Raw genomic sequence first — 4,605 nt, 5'->3', positions numbered from 1 at the left:
ACATGTTTGTTCACATCTTTTGCCCATTTTTCTGTAGGGTTTTGTGTCTTTTGCTCATTGATTTCTTTTTTTCTTTTTTACATTTTCTGGACGTAAGTCTTCTCATATCTATGGTTATACCTCCCTGGTTACATGTATAACAAATATCTTCTCCTGCTCTGGGACTTGCCTTTTCTCCTTCTTGATGGTGTCTCTTTAAAATTGAGATAAAATTCCCATCACCCATGTAACCCATCCCCCCACCTACCTCACCTCCAGCAAGCCTCAGTTTGTTCTCTATATTTAAGAGTCTCTTATGGTTTTCCTCCCTCTCTGCTTTTATCTTCTTTTTCCTTCCCTTCTCCCATGTTCATCTGTTGAGTTTCTCAAATTCCACATATGAGTGAAATCGTATGATATCTGTCTTTCTCTGACTGACTTATTCCATCCACGTTGTTGCAAATGGCAAGATTTTGTTATTTTTCATCACCGAGTAGTATTCTATTGTATGTATATACCACAACTTCTTTGTCCATTCATCAGTTGATGGACATTTGGACTCCTTCCATACTTTGGCTATTGTTGATAGTGCAGCTATAAACATTGGGGTGCATGTGCCCCCTTCGAATCAGCACTTTTGTTTGGATAAATTCCTTGTAATGCAATTGCTGGGTCATAGGGTGGTTCTATTTTTAATTTGTTGAGGAACCTCCATACTGTTTTCCAGAGTGGCTGCACCAGTTTGCAATGCCACCAACAGTACCAAAGTGTTCCCCTTTTTCTGCAGCCTTGCCAATCTGAGTTGTTAATTTTAGTCATCCTGACCATTGAGAGGTGGTAGCTCAATATGGTTTTGATTTGTATTTCCCTGATGATGGGCATTAAGGAAGGCAGTTTTCGGGATGAGCCATGGGTGTCATAGGTAAGAGATGCATCACTGGGTTCTACTCCCGAAGCCATGACTACATTGTATGTTAACTAACTTGAATTTAAATAAATAGAAAATGAATTAAAAATAAATAAAGAGATAAGCAAAAAATTAAAAACAAGTTGAAATGATATTTTAGACATACTGGATCAAATAAAATATATTATTAAAGTAAAAAAATTGAGATAAAATTCACATACCATAAAATACACCTATTTGAAGTATACATTTCAGGCTCCTCCCTCTGACCACTGCTCCTCGAACCGGTGTGGCCTGCATCCTCCTTCTCTATTACTTCCTACAGCTCTCGCCAGTTATCCTCCGGTTGGCCCTCCGGAACTGGGGCGGTGGCTCCCTGTGCTTTGGGCCTGGAGGTGCCTTCTGCATGCCCAGCACCTACTGGGGCTCAGGTGGCCGTGCTGTGTCCAGGTCCTCTCCCCAATTTGCATCCTTATCTTCCTGGAGGGGCTACAGCAGCAGCTTGGCAGACGGCCTGGCCGGGTCCGACAGGCTGTGGGCGGGCAATGAGAAACTCGCCATACGGAACTTCATTGGGCTTCTGGTTTCTACCTGGAGAAGGTTCACGCCCTAGAGGAGGTCGAGGGAGATCTGGAGGTGGCATCTGAGACTGGTACCAGAAGCCAGTTGCAGGCCTGCCCACAACTACAGCCCCTACTTCAAGACCATCAAGGAGCTGCAGGACAAGAATCTTGTGGCCACCATTAAGCACTCCAAGATTGTCCTGCAGATTGACAATGCCTGTCTGGCTGCAGATGACTTTCCAACAAGGTCTGGGCTAGGAGGCGACATAATGGCCTGCGCGGGGTGCTGGATGAGCTGACCCCAGCCAGGACCAACCTGGAGATGCAGATCGAAGGCCTGAGGGAGGAGCTGGCCGACCTGCAGGAGAACCAGCAGAGGAAATCAGTGCCCTGGGGGGCCAGGTGGGTGGCCAGGTCAGTGTGGAGGTGGATTCTGCTCTGGAGATCGACCTTGCCAAAATCCTGGGCGACACGAGAAGCCAATATGCAGAGAAGCAAGACAGAGGTCACTGACCGGTGGCACGGCAGGCTCAACTAAGCAGGAAAGTCCCCCCTGGAAGGCACGCTGGTGGAAACAGAGGCCCGCGTTGGAGCTCCACCGGCCCAGATCCAGGCACTGGTCGGTGGTATTAAAGCCCAGCTGAGCGATGTGCCTGAGGACACCCAGCGGTAGAACCAGGAGCACCAGCAGTTCATGGGCATCAAGCCGTGGCTGGAGCGGGAGATTGCCACCTACCCCCTCCCGAAAGGCCAGACGTCCACTGCAACAATCTGCCCACTCCCAAGGCTCTCTGAGTCTGGCAGCCTCCTGGGCTTCCTGCTGTCCTGCAGAGGGGTTCCCCTGAGCAGGGGCATGGGTGGTGGGGGACCCCACCTTTAGATTTTCCCCTGACCTGGCAATAAAGCTTTATGGCTCAAGGGAAAAAATAACAAAGTGTACATTTCAGTCCACGCTCGTACATTCATCTCCATATCTAATTCCAGAACGTTTCATCAGCCCAAAAGATACCCCATTCCCATTAGATATCCCTTCTTATTCCATCTTCTTCCCATCCTCGGCAACCACTAATTCATTTCTTGTCCCTGTGGATTTGCCTATTCTAAACACTTCCTAGAAAGAGAATCGTACAATATGTCTTATTATCTGTCTGGCTCCTATCACTTGACAAAATGGTTTCAAGGTTCATCCACATTACTGCATCTACCAGAACTTCATCCCTTTCTATGGCTGAATACCATTCCAGTGTATGGATATAACAGTTTATGTTCATCAGTTCATCGGTTGATGGAAATTTGGGTTGATCTCATTTTTTGGCTGTTATGAATAATTCATGTACAAGTTTCTGCATGAACATACGTTTTTAATTCTCTTGGATTTAAAACTAGGAGTGGAATTTCTGGGTTATATGGGAACTTTATGTTTAACTTTTTAAGGAATGGCCAAACTGCTCAAAAATAGCCTCACCCTTTACATTCTCGCTAGTAAGATACGAGGATTCCTGGGGTGCCCAGGTGGCTCAGTCAGTGAGGTGTAGACTCTTGATTTTGGCTCAGACTCATGACCCCAGGGTCATGGGATCGAGCTGGACATGGGCTCCATTATGGGTGGGGACCCTGCTTGAGGTTCTCTCTCCCAGGGCACCTGGGTGGCTCAGTCTGTTAAGTGTTCGACTTCTTGGTTTCAGCTCAGGTCATGATCTCACGGTTCATGAGATTAAGCCACATCGGGCTCTGCACTGACAGCATGGAGCCTGCTTAGGATTCTCTCTCCCTCTCTCTCTACCCCTCCCCTGCTGGCGCTTGCTCTCTCTCCCTCTCAAAAGTAAACAAACAAACAAACATTTTTTTAATATGAACTTTATTGTCAAATTGGTTTCCATACAACACCCAGTGCTCATCCCAACAGGTGCCCTCCTCAATGCCCATCACCCACCCTCCCCTCCCTCCCACCCCCCATCAATCCTCAGTTTGTTTTCAGTTTTTAAGAGTCTCTTATGGTTTGGCTCCTCCCACTCTAACCTTTTTTTTTTTCCTTCCCCTCCCCCATGGTCTTCTGTTAAGTTTCTCAGGATCCACGTTAAGAGTGAAAACATGGTATCTGTCTTTCTCTGTATGACTTATTTCACTTAGCATCACACTCTCCAGTTCCATCCACTTTGCTACAAAAGGCCAGATTTCATTCTTTCTCATTGCCACGTAGTATTCTATTATGTATATAAGCTACAATTTCTTTATCCATTCATCAGTTGATGGACATTTAGGCTCTTTCCATACTTTGGCTATTGTTGAGAGTGCTGCTATAAACATTGGGGTACAAGTGCCCCTATGCATCAGCACTCCTGGATCCCTTGGGTCAATTCCTAGCAGTGCTATTGGTGGTCATAGGGTAGTTCTATTTTTAATTTTTTTGAGGAACCTCCACACTGTTTTCCAGAGCGGCTGCACCAGTTTGCATTCCCACCAACAGTGCAAGAGGGTTCCCGTTTCTCCACAACCTCGCCAGCATCTATGGTTTCCTGATTTGTTCATTTTAGCCACCCTGACTGGCCTGAGGTGATATCTCAGTGTGGTTTTGATTTGTATTTCCGTGATGAGGAGTGACGTTGAGCATCTTTTCATGTGTCTGTTTGTCAGCTGGATGTCTTCTTTAGAGAAGTGTCTATTCATGTTTTCTGCCCATTTCTTCACTGGATTATTTGTTTTTCGGGTATGGAGTTTGGTGAGTTCTTTGTAGATTTTGGATACTAGCCCTTTGTCTGATATGTCATTTGCAAGTATCTTTTCCCATTCCATTGGTTGCCTTTTAGTTTTGTTGATTGTTTCCTTTGCAGTGCAGAAGCTTTTTATCTTCATGAGATCCCAATAGTTCATTTTTGCTTCTAATTCCCTTGCCTTTGGGGATGTGTCAAGTAAGAAATTGCTGCAGCTGAGGTCAGAGACGTTTTTTCCTGCTTTCTCCTCTAGGGTTTTGATGGTTTCTTGTCTCACATTCAGGTTCTTCATCCATTTTGAGTTTATTTTTGTGAATGGTGTAAGAAAGTGGTCTAGTTTCAATCTTCTGCATGTTGCTGTCCAGTTCTCCCAGCACCATTTGTTAAAGAGACTGTCTTTTTTCCATTGGATATTCTTTCCTGCTTTGTCAAAGACAGTTGGCCA

This window comes from Panthera pardus, unplaced genomic scaffold (genome assembly GCF_024362965.1).
Source record: "Panthera pardus isolate Hobbes unplaced genomic scaffold, ASM2436296v1 HiC_scaffold_24, whole genome shotgun sequence".
NCBI lineage: Eukaryota > Metazoa > Chordata > Mammalia > Carnivora > Felidae > Panthera > Panthera pardus.
Note: the sequence above shows the minus strand (reverse complement) of the source record.